At 43.8% G+C, this 24117-nt stretch overlaps 1 long non-coding RNA gene across 1 annotated transcript in view; it reads right to left on the reverse strand.

The window, feature by feature from the left end:
- The window catches only part of LOC141575809 (uncharacterized), a 164741-nt gene that overhangs the window by 63824 nt on the left and 76800 nt on the right, over positions 1-24117 (reverse strand). The window contains exon 2 of the long non-coding RNA XR_012503685.1: positions 13528-13647. This is a non-coding gene — a long non-coding RNA (uncharacterized LOC141575809). The remainder of the gene's footprint in view (positions 1-13527; positions 13648-24117) is intronic.

A 24117-nucleotide genomic window follows, 5' to 3' on the forward strand; every position in this document is an offset into this window, starting at 1 on the left:
CAAGCTGTAACAAGGGAAGTATATTGGAAAGCATGCTCGGACAAATCAAAATGTAGCTTAAATAAAGCACCTAGTTTACACCCAGGAGATTTCATTTTGAACTAAAACTTGCCCAAATTTCCCACCAAATTCAACTACCATAAGCAAATTAAATAAAACATTCATTCAACATCTAAAGAACAGGAGATAGAAATTTAAACTTGGTGCCATAAAGTACCACAGGGAATGATGAACGAAGCATTGAAAGTACCAAAAAGCAAAGCTTATCCCTTCTACCTTTTGCACAATGATTGAACTAGAAAACTTTAACAGAGAGAACTTATGTCAAACACCCCCAAACCAGACAAGCTACTTAAGAACAGTTTACAAGAACAAACTCATCTATGTGGCAAAATAGAAGATTTATAAGCAGAGGTGACAAGCCTCATGAGCCTGGTGTTAGCTGGTTGTCCAGAAAAAGAAAATTACTTAAAGAATCGTAACTTTTAATGTGGACGTTGCTCTTAAAAGGTACAGCTTTTTAGACACAGGATACAACTTTTCTCAGAGAGTAAACACAATTCCATAGTTGGCTTAAAAGCAGCCACCAATTAAGAAAGCATTCAAGCTCAACAACACATTCATCTTAATACCAACAATAAATAAGCCAACTGCTAATTTAATACTGGACTAACTAATCTATTAATTAATGGAAACAATACTATTAATATGAGTAACAAAAAATAACTATCCTTGCATAAGCCTATATCAGGGCAGACAGCCCACTAATAGTTAACAATAAAGTAAACCTAAGCCAACAATTATTTATCAAAACAACACTTAACCCAACACAGAAATGCACTTAAGGAAAGATTTTTAAAAGTAAAAGGAATTCGGCAAACACAAACCCTGCCTGTTTACCAAAAACATCACCTCTAGCAAAACTAGTGTTAGAGGCACTGCCTGCCCCGTGACACGTGTTTAAGGGCCGTGGTATCCTGACGGGGCAAAGATAGCGTGATCATTTGTTCTCTAAATAAGGACTTGTATGAATGGCCACACCAGGCTTTTACTGTCTCTCACTTTTGATCAGTGAAACTGGCCCTCCTGTGAAGATGAGGGAACAATAATATTCCATTACATATATATGCTGCATCTTCTTTATCCATTCATCTATTGATGTGCACTTATGATGCGTCCATATCTTGGCAATTATAAATAATGTTGCTATTAATAGTGGGGTGTATGTATCTTTCTGAATTAATTCTTATTTTGTGGATGGCCTTATTCCTTTGATAAATATATGTTTAAAAAACTAAAGCTCTAAATGTTCTTAGAAACAATGAAAAGTACATATATGTCAACTTTAAAATATGTGCAGCACATTGTGTATATGTATTTACATGCAATGCACCGTATATGTGCAGTCAAATTGTAACAATTCTATCTAATAAAACTGAAAAATGAAAAAAAAAAGAGGAGAGAACAATATAATAAGACAAGACCCTTTGGAGCTTTAATTAACTAATCCAAAAAATAATAATAATAAACAAGAACCTAACCTCAGGGGATAACAAAGCTTTTAATGGATTAACAATTTTGGTTGGGGCGACCTCAGAGAATCCAACAAGCTCCAAGTGATTAAAATTTAGACCAACTAGTCAAAATGCTTCATCACTTATTGACCCAAAATATTGGTCAACAGAACAAGTTACCCTAGGGATAACAGAGCAATCCTATTCTGGAGTTCGTATCGACAACAGGGTTTAGGACCTCAGTGTTGGATCAGGACATCCCAAAGTTGCAACAGCTATTAATGGTTCATTTGCTCAACGATTAAAGTCCTAAGTGATAGGAGTTGAGACCAGAGTAATCCAGGCAGGTTTCAATCTATTACACATTTCTCCCAGTACAAGAGGAAAAGAGAAATAAGGCCTACTTTACAAAAGCACTGTCAAATCGATTAATGATATCACCTCAAGTCAATTAATTTATACATACCCTACCCAAGAACACGGTTTGTTAGGGTGGCAGAGCCCAGTAATTGTGTAAAACTCAAACCTTTATCGCCAGAGGTTCAATTCCTCTTCCTAACAAAATGCTTATGATCAACACTCCTTCACGCACTATCCTGATCCTACCAGCTGTAGCATTCTTCATGTTAACTGGATGAAAAGTTCTAGACTATATGTGGCTCTGGATAGGGGCCAAACATCGTCAGCCCCCGTGGATTATCACACTCACTGCCGATGCAGTCCAATTATTTACTAAAGCACCACTACGGACCACCATCATCAGTTTCTATACTCAGCACTGCACCAATTCTAGCCTTAACACTAGCTCTCACAATAGGAATCACTCTTCCCGGACCCCAGTCACTAAGTAACATAAACCTATGGGTACTATTTACACCAGCCATTTCAAGCCTAACCTTTTACTTCACCCTCTGATCCGGATGGGCTTCAAATTCAAAACACGCCCTATGAGCGATAGCACAGACAATCCTGTATGAAGTAACACTAGTGATTATTCTATCAGTCCTATGGATAAACAGATCACTTACACTTTCAACACTATTACACCAGAACACATAAGATTCATTTCCTCATCCTGACTCCCAGCCATACATGATGTGTTTCCACTCTAGCAGAAACTTGCTGAGCCCTATTTGATGTACTAGAAAGAGAATCAGAATTAGGATTCGGCTTCAACGTGGAATATGCCCAGGCCCATTCACCCTGTGCTTCCTAGCAGAATATGCCATCCTGTCATAATAAATATTTTCACAACAATCCTATTTCTAGAAGCATTGCATAATTCCTACTGACCAGAATGACATACAGCCAACTTCATCATTAAAACACTCCTCCTAACAATAGCCTTTCTATGAATTCAAGCGTCACCACTCCGATGTGATCAACTCATACATGTCTCATGGAAACATTCCCTACCACTAACACTAGCCCTGTGTACATCACACGTTGCACTACCTATCGCTACATCAAGCATCCCACCACAAACATAAGAAATACGCCTCACAAAAGAGATTACTTTGATAGAGTAAATAATAGAGGTTTAAATCCTCTTATTTCTAGAAATACAGGAATTGAACCTACCCCTAAGAATTCAAAATTCTTCATGTTACCACATTATACCACATCCTATAGTTAAGGTCAGCTAAATAATCTTAGAGTCCATACCCCAAAAATGGTGGTTTATAGACTCTCTGTACTAAAAAAAACTCTTATTATCTTCACTTTTATTGTACAGACCATCATCTTAAGAACTGTAATTGTAATAACAAGCTCACACTGGTTACTTACCTGCATCAGATGCAAAATAAACATATTAGCTATTATTCTCATTCTACTAAAAGAAATTCAACCCAAGAGTTACAGAAGCATCCACCCAATATTTTCCAGCACAGGCCACTGCATAAATACTACTTAGAATGGTTTCATCATTAATGTTATACACTCTGGTCAATGAACTATTACAAAAATTTTTTTAATCAGCAAGGAGCTCTCCTCCCCATAGATACTTTCCTCTCTTCTCCACTAGCGATATTTATAAACTGCATTACTTATTTATATATATATATGTGTGTGTGTGTGTGTGTATGTGTGTGTATATATACACATATATGTATATAGTTGTTGCCATATCTGTCTCCTCCACTCAGCTGAGCTCTGCAAGGGCAGGGACCATGATTCGCTCACCAATATGTTGTTGGTGCCTAGCATAAACGCCTGGCACAAGGCAGTTTCTCAATAAGTTATGGTGTAATAAATGCGGAGCAAAGTTTGCCCACATCCACATTAAACAATGCCCAGAACCCTTCTCATTTTGGTCCAGTTCCGGCTCCAACAATCACTCTGGAGCAATACAGTCAACTTCTTTACCCCAGGCTACAAAGGGAGTCTTTGCTCTCTAGTCTATCTGTATGTCAATGGGATCACTACTTTTCATTATGGCAAAACTGACATTCGGCACATCAAGAGGAAGGACATGATGATGTAAGTAACGAAAGGCTTTTACAACTTCCAACCATGAACGTGGGGTACATGGAGGGATGGAAGTTCCTAACAAAGAAAATGGTTTGGTTCATCAACAGGGAAAAGTGTGAATTTAATTAGGACTCTACAGTGGCTGAGATGCAGACCTCATCTTTTATAGCTGCCTTCAGCAAGAGAAATGGAGATGATAAATCAGAAATCTGGAATCATTACCAAGGCTGCTAAAATCCAGCCCAAACACTAACTGACCTCCAGGAGTGACAATAGAGTTTTGGAATCAATGTATCCATACGTCCAAGCAATCAATAATCCCCAGGGAAGCCAGTCAAATTAGCCGGGGCCCAGCAGACTGCAGCCTGAAATAAATAGCCTAAAGGAAATCCATTGTTGGCCAAAATTGGAACGGAAATCAGAAAACAAAAGCTTGGCACTGGTCCCACAATTCTTCTGACAATGGATGCTCCTTTTTCCAAAAGACTGTAAACTCTTTGAGGACAGCAATTCTGTCCATCCCTTTACAGATATATTCTGAGAGCCCAGCCCAGTGACACGTACGTAGCAAATCTTCATCAAATATAAGTTGAAAGAGTGAGTGAATAAATAACTAAATGCTGTAGCATCCTTTCTTAAAATTTGAAGCATGTTATTGCTGTCAATTTCTCCAGTTTTGCATCTCACCGTTCTCCACCATGCAACTGAACCTCTAGCCAAGGTGCAGACGTGGAGGAAATGGAGCCTTCATCCATGGACAGAGGAAATGTAAATCTGTACAAGCACTTTGAAAAACTATTCGGCAGTATCTACTAGTGTTGAATATATATATTATATGTCATGATCCAATAATCCCATTTCTAAATATATGCTCAGGAGAAATACGCATACATGTTCACTAAAAGACACATACAACATGTTCATAGAAGTCACTATTCACAATGGCCCCAAACTAGAAACTACCAAGATGCCCATCAATGGTAGAATGGATGAATATGTTATGATGCAATTATACAGTACAGTATGGTAATGAGAATGAACGAACAACAATTACAGGCAACGGAGTGGGTGCAAATGACAAATATCATGTTGTGTGAAAGAATCCAGACATGGTGGTACTAGTGTGTGATTCAATTTTTATAAAGTTCAAAAGCAAGCAAAATAATCTATTCTGTTAGAAGACAGGAAATGGATAACCTTGGGGCCAGCAGTGACCAAAAGTGGTGACGGTGGATCTTGAGGAATACTAGCAAAGATGCATTTCTTGATCTCAGTGCTGGTTACATGGATATGCTCAAACTGCAAACATTCACTGCACCACATGCACTTGTGATTTGTGCTTCTTCTACATTTAAGTTGTACTTTATTTAAAATTTGTTTTTAAGTAAAAACTAATAATTCTAGTCAATGAGTTGCAAACCCTAATGTTTTTAGAGGCCACTGTATGTACTTAATGTATGTGAAAGAAATGGGCCAGTGGGCTACGCATGAGGGAAAAAAAAAGTGGGAGGCTGCAATGAACAGGGAGGCAAGTCCAACTAAAGACACTTAAATTCAGATTCTTTTAAACTCTGTGCTCACCCAATCAAACATGACTGTGTAACCAATTCAACCCAAGTATAACCAAATATCAATCTCTTCAGGTCCAGTCTGCATCCAACCACCCACAGCCTTTAGACACATCTGAGAGCATGCCCCCAAGCCTCAGCTCTCAAGCTGCCTTCTGCCACATTCTCCAAAGGTAATGCCTTTCTCATTCTCCAAGGCATAGCTCAAATGTTTATTCATTAGAAAGTCTTGCTGACCCTTCCTCTCTCAGGCATTAATAATCACTTTCTCCTTTGTGCTGCCGTGAGACTATGTCTCTCCCACAGAGTATGAGCTCCAAGAAGATGGGGATTGCTATTTTGTTCACAGCCGAATCCTCAGCACCTAGGACAGCGCCTCACACATAGTAGATGCTTGTTATGTAGGTTGAGAAAGACAGAGAGACAGAAAGACTGTAGCTCTGAAATTATGCCCTTTATCTAGAAGGACGTGGTTATAAAGCCTGTAAACAAATATGCAAAGCAATCAATACTCCATACCAAATCCGGAGGACTACGCAAACAGCCCTTTATTTGGGACGGGGGTTGGAATTGTGTCTTTATTCTATCATAGCACTATGCCAATGCCTAAAGCTACTCCAGCGGCTACATGGATTTTCTTCTTGACTCTTGGGAATGATCCCATAAGGCACTGCCAACTTGGAAGCCTCTTCCACTTGGACCCTCATTGTCTACGACCTCTCCCCTCTGGACCCTTAGCTTATTAAAGACAATGTTGGGAGGAGGGTAGAGCTCAGTGGCAGAGTGCATACCCAGCATGCACAAGGTCCTGGGTTCAATCCCCAGTACTTCCATTAAAAATGAATAAATAAATAAACCTTATTACCTCCCCCCACCAGAAAAAGGCCAGTGTTCATTCTGCTTGTGTTCAGTTTCCAGTGCAATTTTTCAGCCATGTGGATCTTCCTTTTGTTCCACTGCTGGGTTAGAGGTTGGGGCATGAGGAGGGGATGAAGATCCTTTGAGGAGAAGACGAGAGGTACTCACCCTGGCCTCCCTCATGGATGATCATCAAAAAAAGCAATCAGATGTGTCACACGGCCAAGATTAACCCCATTACCTCATCCTCTATGCATTATTATGCTAAAAGAATATCTATCTTCTACTGCTATACTAGCCTTGGTATATGCCATAAGAAGGTGTGAGTGGAGGGAGAAAAATATGTGTTTCTGCTCTTCTATCATAATAATCATCACACTGCATTTTGCTTTGTTGTACACAATCTGCCTCCCCTAGGAGACGGTGAGCTCCCTAAGGGCACGGACTACGTTTCATTCTTCTATACATCTAAGTGTCCTCAAGGCACTCACAAAGGGGTGGAGGTGTATGCCATATGATGCTGTGCTCTGCTGGGTAGTGGTTGAGAGAAAAGCTGTTGCCACTTGTGAAAAAGTAGTATTTTAAACCAAACTCATGTTTGCCTCCAACAGATTGCATCTGTCCAATGTTCTGTATGGTTGTGTTTATGCTACAGAAGACAAAAGGCACCAAGTGGGAGTCTGGGGTAACTGAAAGCTTGACCATTCAGAATGATGGGTCTGAATAACAGCTCTGTCAGCTGGAAGCTCTGGGTGCCCACCCTGTCTTTGGCATACATAATACTGCATGCAGGGTAGAAGATTTAAGATGCCATAAATGCATTCCCTGGACTATGAGAGCATCGACCAGCACCACTAGGCACCAGTACCACACACAACCTAACAGGGGGTGCAATTCCAGCCAATATTTTAAAATCAAAAATAACTTTTTTCTTAATACAAACATCATCTATGCTAACTGTGGAAGATTTAGAAAACACAGGGAAGGGCAAATAATTTTTTAAAATGCATGTGATACTAGTACCTAGAAATAAACACTGTAAGTCCCTACAGACTTTAATACGCCAATCCTAGCACTGATCTCAGAGTGTTTGGCTAGATCTTCATGTTAATTCAACTCTGCTCCACGTGGCTTCTGCCAGGTGTGGTCCTCCCTTCCATGTCCATTGCCACTTCCACTTCCCTCCAGCCATAGTGACTCTCATCTCCAGTGGACCATAAGCAAAGGATCATCTTGCTGCTCTTCTTTTCATTCTACAATCCACATGCAGTTATGGCATAAACTCTGTGTCCATCTTCTCTCAAGCCCTTCCCTTTGGATTACAAAGAGCTTACATCATAAACTAAAAAAAAAAAAATTACTATCATGTTCCTGCTACAACCACCTTTATTCTCCGCAAGGCAAGACAGATACTTCTTAGTTGGGGAAGCATACGTACTGGGAAGGAGAATACTCCCCCAAATGCACACACACATAGGCATTTCTACATTTCAACAGATCGAAAAAGCTAGTAATTACAAGACACACTATTTTTTTAAATGTTATTGAAGTGAAAGCACGCAAGGAGAAATGTGTAAGAAACATAAATGTATAGCTCAATGAATAATCACAAACATCTGTGTGGCTGCCAGCTGGGTCAAGAAACAGAATGATGCCAGCCTTTCGGAAGTCCCTCCCTCCAGCATGTTCCCTCGACCCTCTCAGAGGACAGAACCTGCCTTGACTTATAACACTGTATCTTGGTTTTGCCTGGGATTTTGAACTGTACGTATATTCTTTTGTTTACGATTTCTATCATTCAACATTGTACTTGTGAGATTCATCCTTGACTCCTCACTATTTTATGTACCCCTAAGAAAGAAAAAACACTACCAATTAAACTATGCCACAAAGCTTTCTTATCACTTATCATTTTTATTTTATGCCTATTTAAAGAGCTCTTTTAGACTTATTTGTTCAGACTTTTATCACATATTATTCTTATGCACTCATAAAAAAAAGGAAAATACGAGCAAAATAAATTGGCAGGATATTCCGAAAACTCCTTTCTATTCAGAATCCAACTCTTCTAAATCACCTTTGACTCACAATCAAGGATTCCCATTTCTTTTTGCCATTCATTGCACCATGGCGTTGGTGATGTGACTTTTCCTCAAAGAGTGTCCCACTGTTGTCTCCAAAGTTCTCTTCTGAGCTGATGACACCAAGTATGGATGCTTAAATTTTCTTACTCTTACTAGAAGTGTCAGTGGAAGGTTTTTAGACATCAACCAGAATTCATAGTCCTTCCTCAAATGGTCTTTAATGGTTTGTTGAAACTGAAGCATGGAGCTAAGTGGTCCATTCAGGCCACCAGGAATAAGAACCAAATGTGCAAACACTCAGACAATGACAACCACATAAAAATGACTGTCTAGCTGACAGTGGCTGTAGGATGCCATCAATCCCCAGACACATCCCAGTTTCTGAGGTGACACAATGTTATTTAACGTGTATTTTAGAAACAATGAAATGCAGTAATAGTGTAGTGTTCTCTCTTACTTTAGTAGAGTAGGAAATGGTCATGTGATAGGACTATACTTCCCTAAGATAGGGAGAGGGGAAAAACAATCAGAGATGAGTAATTCAGTATATCAAGAAAATATTTGGGCCAAAAACATTAATAAGCCTATTTAGGGATAAAGTGGGTTTGGCTGAATTTACTTAAATTTTGACTAAAAAAATTTCTTTGATGCTTTATGTCTTATTTCTCTGATGATTTCACAGTAGCTGTGCTCACCATCACAGGGAACGCCACCACCATTCATCCACCCACTTCCCACGACAGAAACTTAAGCGACAGCGCCCTTGCTCATGACCCCCACACCCAGTCCAAGTCTAAATGGCATCTTTCCAGTCACCTGAAGATCTCTCCTATCTGCCCACACCTCTCTCTTCATCACAAGCAGCCCAGTTTAAATCACCATCATTGCTCACTTTGCTGATACAGACGTAACCTTACGGGTCAAATCTCATCTCTTCTAGGCCCACTACCATACATCCATCTCCCACCAAGCAAAGAAGGGATCTTCCTAAAATGTAAATCTAGGCATGCCACCCCATGGCTCTAGCAAATGATGTCCAAACTCCTTTCCTTACCGTGGCTCATAAACTCCTGCAATTTCTGGATGAGAAATACCACACATGGCTAGGCTGGTGTATCCTGATCAACTCTAGGGCACACCATGCTCTAGGCCGTAACTTGGCTCACGCTGTGGAGTTGCACCATACACAATATACAAAGCAGCCCTGTCCCTGCTTACTTGTCCAGTCTCATCTGTACCACTTTCCTCCTTGCTCTCCATATTGGACCCATATGGACCTTCTCTTAGTCCCCCAAACACACCAAACTCCTTTCCAACTTTGTCTATGCTGTGCAATCTTTTTAGGCACCCATACCCTCAATCGCCCCTTCACTTAAATAACTCCTACTAATCCTCTATGTCTCAGTTTGAATGATACTTCCTCAAGAAAGCCTTCCCTGACTGTCCAGGCTTTCTGTACAACCACTCATAGACCTGGTTAAAATTGTATTAGATTCTTTTTTATGTGCTTTATCGCTTAAAATCTGGTTTCTTGCCTGGCGTGTAAGCTGCTCAAGGGAACTGTCTGTCTTTTCACTGATGCACTCCCAATGCCCAATATAGTGCCAGGCACAGAGCAGGTGTTCAATAAGTAGGGAACGAATGAATGAGTAGAAGGGTAGATGTAGGGTGGATGGATAGGGAAATAACTGATGAATGAATGAATGAACCCCTTTATGACAAACAGAGGCAGCACTGATTCATTTGGTGAATTTCAGGGCTGCTTCGTATCTCCATTCTTCTCTCCTTCTTCTCCCTAACCTGCCACCCACCTAAACTGGTCTGACAATTGGGCCCCTCCAAGGGTTCAAAACTGCCTTCAACCTAGAGTGGCCAACTGTAGCAAAGAAAACACAAGCTACCCAGCTAAATGTGAATTTTAGATAAGCAATGATTTTTTTTCTTAGTATGTCAAAATGAATAATAATTTTAAATATCAATTTCATTTTTATATACTTATACTTTAAAAAGTCATTGTTTACCTGAAATTCAAATTTAGGAATCCTGTAGTTCATCTGGCAACTGTAATTCCACTTCTTCAAACCTGGACCTGCTTACCTTCAGCTCCACCCTCTGCCTTCTACCCACTTCTGTGTCACAGGGGTCTGACCTCTGCGGACTACATTTCCCAGAACCCTTTGCTAGCTGGCTTCTGGGTTGGACCAGTGGGAGGCACAAGTGGGAGAGTGACAGGTAACAGTAAGAAAAAAGTCAGTCTTCCTCTCCCGTCTTCTCTGCCTCAGGCAGCATCTCTAGTAGTAGCTCCTGCTAGAAGGTGCTGTGTGGTTCCAACTTCCAAAGGGTGACCCCAGCTCCTGGTCACGCCACCTCCTCTCTGTTCCACCAGCCTAGGAATGGCAGCTTCCTGCTGCTGCCAGTCTCCAAGCTACCTCACCGTTTCAGTTTGTCTCCTCTACTCTTTGCTCATCTGTATAACCTCTCCCCTGCACTTAATTCCTTCTGCATTAAAACCTCAGAAGGTTTCTGTTTTCCTAATTTGAACCCCAGACTGATACACTCCAAGCCTCTGACTCCTTGTTGGTCTGACCTGGTTGCTGCATAAACTCTTTCTCCTTAGTAAACCAAGTGCAACATCCCCAGTGCCAGCCCCATTTTCAAGTCCTTTCACTTTGATTGTAGTTAGAGATTGCTTCTCTGGTCTAGTGTTTGAGGAAATGGCTTCAGTATTATTTTTATGAGTAATAATAATGATGCTAATATTTATTCAGCAGTTACTATGTGCAAAGAACTATATGTGCTTCACCCCATTTACCTTCCAATATAACTTTATGGCTTGATACTATTGTCCCCACTTGGCAGATGAGAAGTCTGAGGCTCAGAGACCAAGGTGATGCATTTAGAAAGGGAGCCCCAAGCCAGTGTGACTCTGTGCTCTGAACTGTCCCCCTCTACTGCCCGGGAATCCAGTCCCATCTTCCTCTGCCCACGCTCTCAGAGCCAGTGCCAGTTCTCTCAGAGGATATGGGCATCTTTAGAAGCTGCTGTGTGGGCTTTCTCTGGAGGGAACTTTGAGTTTTTCAGCCAGTAGTCTTTATCTTGAGGCTGCTTTGAATGAACACGTCTCCATGGTGTATGTGTATGTGGGGGTGGGTGTAACAAAGAGGGAGTGACCTTGAAATTTGCAGTGAAGTCCCTCTGTGTCAGCTGTCATCACGGTGAGATGCCAGCCAGGCGGCTTGGCAGGGGACTCAGGGAGACATGAAAGACACCGACTCAGATGAAAGGAGATACCATTAATCAGCAGAGGGGCCGTTGGCAGCAAGGGAGTATCTGCTCAACAAAATATGAAGTGTCACCCAAGCAGCACAGTGAGAGGGCCGCCTGATGCATGCTGCCTTAGAAAGGCCCATTTTATAGCAAAAATAAATAACGAGAAGAGGGTGACATCCACCCCTCCATCACTCTCCTGAGTTTCTGGGGAAATTGCAGAGAATGGACTCCGAGCTTCACAATCAGAGCACGTGGAGGAGCCCCCAACAGGGACTCAGATCCCTCCGCTACAGACCTCAGCCCTGCTAGCCACCAGCTGCTGGCCTCACACAGATCCAGCTGTTTAACATTTGCAAACCAATATCAATTTTTAACATGGCACGGGTGTCAGGGAGTGGGCAGAAAGCCAGGCAGGAATGAAGTGAGCACAATTTGATTTGGCCAAGTTTCCTGCTCTGGGGAGTAGTGGAGGAGGGAAGGCAGGATGCAGTCTGGACAACCTGGGAAGCAGACGGAGTATGTGTCTGGCGGGTTCCTTCCCAGGACTCCCCACATCAAACATGCATTGCTCACAGGTCATTGCCATGCTGCCCCAGGAAGGCCCACCTGCAAAGTCCGATTCGTTTGTTGCCTATTTAACAAGCATTCACCGAGCACTTACCATGTCCTAGGCGTTGTGCTGGGGTAATCCCAGACTCCATCAGGGAGGACTTTCCCCATCTTCTGTCCCATCCGTCAAGACCTTGCTTTTTGGTCATTCTGATTATTCAGGTCAAGAATATTCATTGAGCACCTACTCTGTGCTGGGCACGACAGCTGAATTCACAGCAGTGGATAAGACAGATCCGGCCAGTGATAGATGGTGGAAAGAATAACAGATTTGTAGCCCAATGACCCACTTTGGACAGGCGGGTTAGCCCCTCAGAACATCAGTCTCCTCCTACAGAAAGTGAGGGTGTTCCCACTCATTCATAAAGACATTGTGAACCTCAGAGACAAAGGATGTGAAAATTTCTAAGCACACCTACAAAGACCCTATTTCTAAATAAAGTCACATTCTGAGGGGAATAGCAGATATAAACCTGGGGGGATACTACCCTACTATAATTCTACTGTTATCAATGAAGTAATATTTTTTATGGTTTGAATGTATGTTTTTGTCTCTTATTCCTCAACCTCCCTATAATCTCCCAGAGATCAGGAAGCGTGGGTAACATTGTCTGGGGTCCCCATTTTTACCAACATCTAAATATCTGTTGAATGAATGAGTGAATGACTTACTAAAGGGATATTAATTGGGGGTTGAAACCTCAAGAGCCAGGCTGGGAACACAACCAAGAGAACACTGGGCCTGATGGCGGGAACTGGAGGGCACATGACCTCATGAGGGCACTGCTGCTGGACTCCAGCCAACTCCTGCCATGCCAGAATCAAGCCAAGAGTTGCCAGACCTTCTAATTTTTCAACAAAAGTAGAATACGTGGCTTTTTACGTGAAATCTCCCAAGTTTTAAATGTTGGCAATAAACTAAACTGCTAAAAACACAGTACAGAATAAGCAAAATACACCTTTAAGCTGTATTTGGCAGACCACCAGCTTATAACCTCTACTAAGACATAAGGAGTGACTCTGATGGCGTCATTTCAGGCAGGCCAGTGACAAAGACGTCACTGAGATGACTGGCCTTGCAATGTCTCTCCTCTGCCTGCCGGTGGGTTCAGTGTTTGTGACCCCGCAAAAATTTACAAGTGAAAGACTCACGTGCTCATCAATTCGTGCATTCAAGAAGTACTCAGGGGAACTCCACACTGCATGATGCTGTGTGCTGGGGTGGGCACACACAGGAGCCCAAAACAGCCATGATGCCTGCCCTCAAGGAGCCTGGAAAGGGAGGGAGAGATTAAACTGATCATTATTCAAACAATTATTTAGTTGTAACTATGGTGAACTGAAAAGAAGACAGAGCAAATTTTCCCCTCTCTTAGTTTTTTGGTATTTTTGTTTAATTTATTTGAGAATGGAGATATGTGGAGGGGCTCGTGGTTATAACCCAAACAAGAGAATAGAATTCTTTTTTTTTTTTTGAGGTTTTTTCTTTTTTAACATTTTTTATTGAGTTATAATCATTTGACAATGTTGTGTCTAATTCCAGTGTAGAGCACAATTTTTCAGTTATACATGAACGTATATATATTCACTGTCACATTTTTTTCTCTGTGTGCTACCATAAGACCTGGTATATATTTTCCTGGGCTATACAGTATCAGAATTCTTTAAAAAGTGGACAGGAAAAGGCAGCAGCAACAGCTACCATTTAGTGAGCATCTACTATATGCCCGTCATTGTGCCGGACATGTTAGATGTGTTTTCTTTAGCTTCCAAAATAAGTCTGCAGGGTGAGTATTATTTCCATCTTCTAAAGGAAAAACACTAAGGCTAAGTAAACTGCCCAAGATTCAGAGTGCAGTGAGCGGCAGAGCCGAGACTCCAACGCACAATTGTCTCGCTCTGTGGCTCATGGTCTTTCAGTCACATAACGCTCTTTCTCCGCAAGCACCCACCACCAAGTGCAAACTCCCTGTCCCAACTTCCAGCCAAGAGAGTAAACAATCTCTGGAAGGTATAATGGCCCAAACATAACCGAAGTTCATTTCTCACTTGTCTAATATTCCAAGGCAGTGGTCCTGGTAGGGCAGCGCTGGCAAATAGTAACTTAAGGACCCAGAACCTTTGTATCTCCTGGCTTTGGCACCTCCAAAAACAAACTGGCTTCCAAGGTACCCCGGGTGGGAAAAGAACAAGAAAGACTGTGGGTGTGAGGTTTTTATGGGCCACGCAAGAGGGAGGCTACATTTCTGTTTATATCATTGGCTACAATTCAGTCACATGGTGACAGCTGCTGCAAGGGAGGCTGGGAAGTGTAGTCTGTGCACCGAGGAAAAAGGGAAATTCATTTGGTGATCAGCTAGTCCTCCTGCCACACAGCTTCCCAGTAATCCATTTATTCTGGTTGTATCTTTTGAGTACTTGCAAAAATTCACCCAGGCTTATCCTCCCTGCTGGAGTGTCCAAGGAGCTTTATTCATGTACCTTACAGTTTTATATTCACATGGGTAGCTATTGAAAGTCAATACAACTGCTTGACACTATCATCACCTGAGGCTGGAGTCTCAGGGAGAGATAGGCTTTCTTTTCCACAGATTAGAAATGAATGCAGCCCCCTAAGCAATCTTGCCAAGGAGTAAGAAAATGATATAAAGAATGAAAAGCTTTCAAAAAGAAGATATTACTCACACATCGTCCAGAGCTAGGTCTTCAAAGGAGGTATGAAAATACCATAAGCCAATTTCAAGCAAATGTCATCCAAGACTCTTAAGAGGTTCCCTCTTGTCAAGTTTCCCTTCATGATACACTGAAAATTTTAGGGTACATCAATAAATCATGACTTGCCATTTCCCTCCAAAACTCTCCCTGTTGTGAAATTCCAAGCAGCTAATCCTTAGAACAATACCTTCAAGAAGATTTTACTGGGTATGTCTGGGTTTATGTTCCCCTTTATGTAAAGAAAGAACTCTTGCCCTATTCACCACCAGCAAGAGATGCACATTGAAATGGGTTTTTCTCCCCCAGTTTGGGGAATACACGCTGCCTTAAATGCTTCCCCTACAAGAGGAATTACCCAAACTCTGTTTCATGGAATAGTCTTCCTGTGAATGCTAATACAGGTTCTGAAAGAAAACAGGAGGCAGAAAAATGATTTTGGAGAAAAAACAGGGAGGGACAAGCAGGAGGGTTAAAGAAAGATAAAGAGGTTTCTTTACTGCAGGCCTTTCAGAATCTTTTGTATGTTAATTCTGGACTGAAAGAGAACTTAGGTTGACTCTGCAGACAGAAACAGCTTCTATCCTTTCAATGGACCATAAGATGTCCATAGAGAGTATGCTTTCCATATATAGAATTCTTCTGAGTTTGAAAAACAAGGGGCTCTGGTCTGCTCAAAATATTCCTAAATGAGATACTGGGTACATTCTCTGTTCACCCCAATGCAAGTCAACAGTCTAGGAAAGAAAAAAAAGCTCTAATTCAACTTAAGAACAGAAGTTTTGGGGCCAAAAGACCTGGGTTCAAATCCTCATTTTTGCATTCACCTACTGTGCAACCTTGGGTAAATTAACTAATCTCTCTGAGCACCATTTTTTTGATGTTTCATTTCTTCATATGTGAAATGGGGATTATAATAACCATTGTCCCTATCTCACTGGGACATTACAGAATTAAGTGACACAAACTCGGGAAAATACTTAGTACACTTGCTGGCACACGTAAGTAACCTGCCCTCCAAAAATATTAGCCAGTATCATCATCACTATAGTAAGCTGTATTTCCCAGATCTATATGGCATGGGAACCTTTTAACACAGATTATCCATTAGCATCTCAAGGAACACTGCAGAATCAAGCTTGGGAAATGCTAACTAAAAGGGCATCTTATAAAGATGGCATCCTGTGATGCTGACAGACTACAGGGGATTGCAGGACCCAGAAGGTGTTCATCCCGGGGCTCAACATCATGAACGTGGTCCCTCTACCCATTTCTCAAAATCCAAAACGGTACATCTGGAGATGGTGCCAACTTTCCGGGTCCACCTGCAAATTCTTGGTGTCTGGCTGGGTCTTCTGCTCACTGAGTCCCAATCCTAGCCAGGGCTCGCAAAGTGTGAGGCTAACCTTCCTCTGTTTAAAATGAGGATGGGCTGGCTGAACACGTCATGGACTGTCTTTATACCCACCACCGAGGTCAATGCTTCCCCGTCTCTTCCTGTGGCTTATTCGGCTCCCATGGTAGACTGCCCTTTCCCCTTTGAGGCTGCTCCAGTTTGTCCACTCCAGGCTCTAAGAGAGATGATCTGCCACCGAATGCAGTTATAGCTATTTGAGTTTCAATGGCTGTCAATAACAAAATCATTACAGTCACCTCACTCCTTAGCCCTTCCAATATGTCAGGCAGTGTAAGCACCTGAAAGGCACCACCTCCTTCACATACCCCTTACAAGAACTCTGTGAGGGAGGGTCTATATTGTGCCCATGTCACAGATGAAGAGAGTGAGTTTCCAATGACTCGCCCAAGTTCTCACAGTAAGTTACGATCTGAACCTGGGCCAGGTCTCCTGAATTTGGTACGTCTACTTCATGTCACCTCCTTTTTCTCATGGCTTCCCACCCTCTCCTGCCTACTCCCTGCAGTAGCCTCCAAGAAAGAACTGGACAGATTTGGTCAGGGAGGAGGAATGCCAGCTGGACACACTGATTTCCAGAAAAACAGCTTTCTGCTCACTCATGTTCAGCAAACTGGCCTGCTTCCAATATCAGAACGAGCAGTTGGTTGGTTCCTGAAGAAAGCCCCAGTGAACAGTCATAAAACATAATGCACTCATACCTTAAGAGTTTTAGTTTAACCTAAAAACAAAGCAATGTCATTTGTTCGCCAATCTTTTGAGGCAGGGAGGTTTTGTCTTGGAGCATGGGAGCCCTGATGGAATTCCCTTTACTCTCCCTTGCATAAATCACAACTATAATATATTACCTTTGATATTCAATTCCAATTTCTTTACAGCGAAGCACTTTAAAGGAGGCCCATGTGAAGTAACCGGAGTACTGCACTCTTTCAGATTGTTGTGGGTTGTGTGTGTGTGTGTGTGTGTGTGTGTGTGTGTGTTTTCTGCCAGTCATTTAGTTTTCAACCCTTAATTTAACAGCATTTCTTTGCAACTCACCTTTTCAAGTATTTTCAAAGCGCTTAACTTAATGTTCACAGAAACAACTCCTCTTTTAACTCTTGTGTATTTCATCTATGATTTGTAATATTTAATTAAACTATATACTCACAGTAGAACAAAATGTAGGAGCCATGATCTTCCCGACTCACTCACTCACCTCCTTGAGATCGTGCCCAAAGGCTGTCTTCTAGGTAAGATGACATGACAGCTCTCCCTGCGCTCCTTCCCGGCTCACCTTCACCTGCAGCACATACACTCATCTGAGGCACTGACCTTTTTTTTTTTATGGTTGTCTCACCCCATTAGAATGTAAGTGCCATGAAGACAGATTTTAGCCTGTTTTGTTTTGCTGATGTATCCCTAGTGCTGGGCACACAGTAGGTCCTCAGTTAATATATGCTGAATGAATGAACAAATGCTCCAAAATAATGACTAGGACGAAAAGCCAGTAGCAAAGAGATCTTAAGAACCTCTGTGTTTTAAAATGAACCACTAACCTGGAAGTCAGACACCTACATCTGAGGCGAGTATAGCCCTTCCCATGTCCAGTTCTCATCTCTTCCCCCAACCTCTTCGCAGACTATAAAAGAAGGCAGCCACGGCGTGGGGAGTCACGTTTCGTAGTAACAGTGGTTCCCAGCCTCCGCTATGGGGTGAGGTGTGGCGGGGTGGAAATTTCACCCACCCTGAGACCAAGTAAGGAGAAATTTTCTCTTTGTTTTGGTTTTCTTTTTCTTTTTTTTTTTCCCCCTAGTATGTGCCTACGTATTTATAGTTTCTTTTTATTTATTCTGTTCGGGGTTTGTAGGGCATCGTAAGTCTGGCTTGATGCCTTTCATTGGTTTTGGAAAAATTTCAGTCACTCTGCCACATTTCCTTCCTCCCTTCTCCTTCCAAAATCCCAAACAGACCTTCTCACCATGTGCTCCAAGTCTCTCCTCTTCTGAACCTACCCTCCTTGCATCTCTCCTTTCTCAATTTTGTCTGTTTTCTCCTGTCTCATCTCCCAACTGACCAAGTTTCTTCCACCGTGCCAAATGTCTAATTTGCTGAGTTCTTAACTTGTCATTTTTTTCATTTCTAGAACTTCCTATTATTTACTTTTATTATTTCTAGTTTTCCACCAGCATTCTCAATTTTGCCTTTCCTCTCCTTGTACATAGCAAGCAGTTACCTTACAGGCACTGTCTGCTAACCTCACTATTTGGAGGTTCTGGGGATCTGTTTCTTTTGTCTGTTGTTTCTGCTGGTTGTCATTCATTTGCTCACCACCTCCTCATGGGCCAGATTGTCTGGTTTTTTGCATGGCAGACAGTGCATTTGTTAACCTGCTTGTAAAAACCATTTGAGACCTAGAATTATGTTCTTTTTCTCCAGGGAGAATTTATTGTTGCTTCCTCTGGGTCCCTGTGGAAACTAGCAACCTGGGGTCACCTTCACACAAATTCAGGGACTAAGGGGAGTCAAGCGCTGACCTGCAGTCCCTGCAAGAGCCTGTCTGCCTCCGTTTCACCTCTACCCCTGGGATGCAGCCCCCCAGGAAACCAGTCAAAAGTAAGGAGGGCTCACCAAGGCCTTCTCCCCTCAGCAAGCTCTGAGTTCGGCCCCCCATGTCCCCAGCCCCACGAGGTATGGAATTACCACTCAGCCTCTTCATCTCTCAGCACACCTGGAATTGCCAGATACTGGTCTCACCTCCCTTGACCTCTAGCCTCCTCAGATTCTGGTGAATTTTCACCACTTGTTAGCTCTCTGATGTCTTGAAGCTCTGTGTGTGTGTGTGTGTGTGTGTACATATATGTGTACTGTGTACATGTATGTGTGTGTATATACGTGTGTGTATATGTATGTGTATATGTGAATATATATTCCAGTCTGCCTAGTGGCAGGATTGATCCAAATTACCTAGTTGGCCATTATCAGAAGCAGAAGTCTCTGCATTACCTGTGTCAGGGCCTGGCTAGGGTAAGGCAAGCGAGGCACCTGGGTGCATGCAATTGCGGGGCTGGCACTCGAGAGTGAGCACATCCTTGAACCATGCCCCCTGCGCACCTCACATGCCTCTCTCTAGAGCCAGCTCTGATCTGTACACGTCTGCAGAGGTTCAGATACTTGAGCAGACGTGACTGGGCGAACCTGAATCTAGAAAATAGGCTGGGAATAGACTTGACTTCTTAACGTTTACCTCTAGGTTGTCTGACTGTTCTTCTAGAACCAGTCATTGTTTACATGCATCATTATCTCATGCGACCCTGATAGCAACCCTGCCAAGTAGGTGCCAGTTTGCCTATGAGGAAACCAAAGTACACAAAGATCTGGTAACTCATCCATGTTCCCGAAACTGAGAGGGGGATGGAGCCGGATTTTGAACCCAGGCAGCCGGGCTCCGAAGCCTCCATGTCGAACCACTGCACACAGAGCTACCCATCATGACTCGTGTTAAAAGCACTGAACTACATACTTTTGCAATTGAAAAACATGCTGCAATATAAAATCGAAAATAATATTTTAACTAATAATAAAGACATAGGTTTTATATATTTAAAATATATACTAGAAGTCATTCTCACGCCCCAAACTGCAGGGTGCCACCACCATTGGCTGAAGCTGCTTCCAGCCCATCCCGCAGCAGGGAAGCAGCAGGGCCCCGTGGCGCCTTCCTCACTTTCTTGGCCTTTTCACTCCCCAGCGCAGAGGAAAAATGACCCAGGGCCTGTTCTCAGACGTGTCCAGGGGCCAGACTACTGCCCAGGCCACATCGGTCTGCCTGTTGTTACCATGTCAACTTGGGCCTTTGTCCACGACACGGTGCCCGACTCCCATTACTCACTCTGTCCTTTCCTGTCCAGCTGTGCCAATAAAATGATTTATCAGCAGGAGTTCAGGACGGGTTGCCAGGTTCTGGACAGGGGAAGGAGGCATGGGAACTGTTTTATGAAATAAAGGTCTTGGCTGCCAAAGGACACACTTTACAGTCTCAAATGCCTCTCCCATGGGCTCTGGATAATCCATTCATTCACTCATTCACTCATTCATTCATTCAGCACGTATTTACTGAGACCCTAGAGCTGAGCTAGGCCTATGGGATACGCCGGTGAACAAAAGAGGTGAGGCTTCTGTCCTCCCAGAGTTCACAGACTGGCAGGGGGGTGGGGTGGGGGGACACAGAACAAGTTTCAGGTGCATCATTACCTCTCCTTGCCTTGTTGTTTTGGAATTCTTCATGCTTAAGTGGATTCCCCAGGCACACAGAATAAATTTGATTTTCTCCTGTTAATCTACCTTATGTCACTTTAATTGCCAGCCAAAAGAACTAAGAGGGGAAACCTGATCTCCCCAACAGCTGTGGATGTGAAGGCAGAACAGAAGTCAACTCCCCCAGCCTGGGGGGCAAAGCACGCCAGGTAAAGGATGTCACACAGGCAAAGGTCTTGCGGTCAGAGGGAGCGTGGTGTTTGTAAGGACACAGGAAGCACAGTGGGGTGGGGAAGGAAACAGAGGGGAGGAGGCGAGCAAGGATCAGATGATACAGGATCTCACAGGCCATTGTGAAGTTGGTTTTTATCCAAAGGGGCTTGAGAAAGTCACTGGAGGGCTGTAGAGGGAGGCATGTCAGGATGCTCCCTGCATTCTGGGACAACCACCAAGGAACACAGATTAGGAGGGAACCTGCATGGAATGAGAGAAGCCACTTAGGAACCCAGAGCAGCACTTTTCAGACTCTCTGCAGAGACGAACCATTTTCTCCCCAATCCATCGCCAAATGATGCTTTTGTAAAATACAACACAAATTCACTTGGATGTCACAGCAATGTCAAATTGCTATAAAAGTTCGTAAACACTTACTCCCAGTTTCTTTACTTACTGTGGACCAGTAATGGTTTGCTGACTGTCACTAGTCTGTAGATGACAGTTTGAGCAGCACTGGGATAGCACAAATGAGGGTCCCAAGCCAGACTCGAGTGTCCAAGGAGGAGACAATTTTACCTTCTAGCCTGATGTAGGTAACATTCTGAGCCCTTCCAGGTAAGCTTGCAGGTGGCCAGTCACATACACGGAGGAGTGCTGATTCTCCTCCGTCTCCCACCTGGCCCTCCCCCACCGCCATGCTCCCGGGATCTCACGCACACACCAGCCTGGATGGTCTTGGTAGGGAAGCGCTGCTCTGTTTAGTCTTTATCTGCCTCTGCCCAGTGCCAGTTCCTGCCCTGGATGTCCTCATCCCTTCTGGTCCTGGAGCTCATCCTCTGTCCTGCACTGACCTCCGCCGAGATGGCGCTGCATCCTCTTTCAGTCCTCACCTGTTTAACTCATCAATACATCCTCTGTTGCACAAGTCCCTGCATCCTGGGACGAGCCTTTCCTCTGGCCCTCCCTGCTCACAACCAGCTCCCTTCCCAACCCCTCCGGGCCACACACAACCCCCGTGCTTGGGGCAGCTTTCCCTCTGCCCAAGACGCCTCACAGCCATCCCTGATCTCTAGCCTTCTTGCCACTGAGGAGAGCAAGGCTGTCGGTTATCAGAGTATCACAGGAGCCAAAAATACACAGGCTCCCCTTGACCCTTGGCTCTCTGTCCTCTAAGTGGTGCCCCCAAGAGTCAACTCAAGGAAGTGAAGCAAACACATCTGCGTAAAATTCTCTCCCGGCGGGTGGGTAGAGCTCAGTGGTAGAACACATGCTTAGCAGGCATGAGGTCCTGGGTTCAATCCCCAGCACCTCCATTATAATTAATTGATTAATCAATTAATTAATTAATTAATTCTGTCTCTTTTTCTTTCTCTCAATCTTTTTCTCTCCTTCCCTCCTTTCCCTCCTCCTCTCTCTGTCTCTCTCTCCATGTCTGTCTGTCTCCTTCCCTCTCTCTCATCTCTCTTTTCTCTTTCCTCCTCCTCCTCTTCCTTCTCTCTCTCTCCCCACCTCCCTCCCTCCCCGCACCTCTCCCTCTCATTCCCTCCCTCCTCCTCCCCTTCAATCCCACCTCCCACCTGGCCTCTGGTCAGAGGTGGGAGGAGGAGACCTGGGTCTGGCTGATGTTGATTTCCCGAATCTTTCTGTCTCAAAACTGGATCAATATTTTGAATTCCAGGTGATAAATCACCACTCTTACTCTCAGCTCCTGTTCTGCCTGGTGGACATGATTAGACATGAGCACTGCTCACCAATATTTCCAGTTCCTCTTCTTCCACCTGCTCCTCTGCTCCTTTCAATTAGACATGGTCATATGACTTGCTGTGGCCAGTAAAATGTGAGCAGGAGTGACACACGTCACTTCTGGGTGGAAGCATCTCAGAGCTGCTGGACAATTCTCTCTCTGTCTCTCTCTCCTCCTGCAGCAATCATGGAAGCAGGTTCCACTGATATGGAAGATTCGTAGGATCAAAGCAGCCCAGAATGCTGGACTAGTCACAGAGGACAGCTGCCCCGGAGTATCACCAAGACTGCAGCAGGCTTTGCGTAAGTGCAAAACTGTATTTTAAACCCACCAGTTATCTGTTACAGCAGCACAGCACAGCCTGTCCTGACTAACAGACCACGTTTCTGGCCCAAACAGCAGGTGGTGAAAGTGAAAAGAACACTCGGTAGCTAATAGCTCAGCGGGTCATCGTCCAGGGGAGGCTGTGGCATTCTCCAAGCTACAAATAATGGTGGCCTCGCTTGCAGAGGTGGTGGCAGCAAAGATGACAGGAGGGGACAGATGGGACACAAGGTGAAAAGAGACAAGTCTTGGTGATGGATCAGACGGGGAGGATGAGGAGGAGAGGGATATGTCAGGCTGTGCCCTGGTTCCCTGGCTTCAGGAATCGGGGGGAATGTCAGAGCCATTAGATGAGATACTGAGCAGCAAAGAACAGGCTGACCGCACGGCCCTGCCCCAGGAGCTCTGAACATGGCCGGTTACAGCAGTTGGAATAAACAGCCTTCCTTTCAGGTGCTCTCCCGACTCCAGGCTGCAGGCTAGGGGCTGAGCTTTTTCCATTATGTGGCAGGCGCTCCGTGGAACAGCCAGCAGGACTCGGCTGTAATCGCTCCCATTTATAATCATCAGGGAAATACCAAACTACAAGGAGGAAAGCTGCACTGCAGAAACCACTGGTATTTGAGCACCTGACAGAGCTGCCAGTGCTGAGGGTTTGATGGATGGAGGACGCTAAGAGGAGTGTCTCGTTTAATTGTTCATTGTATCAACTAATTACCTGGCGTTCATCCATCAGCACAGGATGGTGAAAGGGAGAAAGTCCTGAACTTGAGGTTCTGAGGCCTGGGTCTCGGTTCCAAATCTGCCACTCGTGACCCTAGGCAGGCATTTCCCCTCTCTGGGTTTCCTTAGCCCTACAGTGTAGAAGTCCTTCAGCAGGGTCCTGTGCACTCCTTGGAGATCCATGAACGGGATCCACGAACAGTATTTGAATGTGCTGATATTTATATTTGGGAGAAGAGGGTCTGTGCCTTTCATCAGATCCCCAAAGAATTCCATGACTTGAAACTGCTGAAAGTAGAGACGGACAAACCGGAGGGTTGTGGAGAATGAGGCAGGAGCCAGTCATGAAGGACCTGGGAAGCGGGAGCCTGGT

Source organism: Camelus bactrianus, chromosome 32, assembly GCF_048773025.1.
Source record: "Camelus bactrianus isolate YW-2024 breed Bactrian camel chromosome 32, ASM4877302v1, whole genome shotgun sequence".
NCBI lineage: Eukaryota > Metazoa > Chordata > Mammalia > Artiodactyla > Camelidae > Camelus > Camelus bactrianus.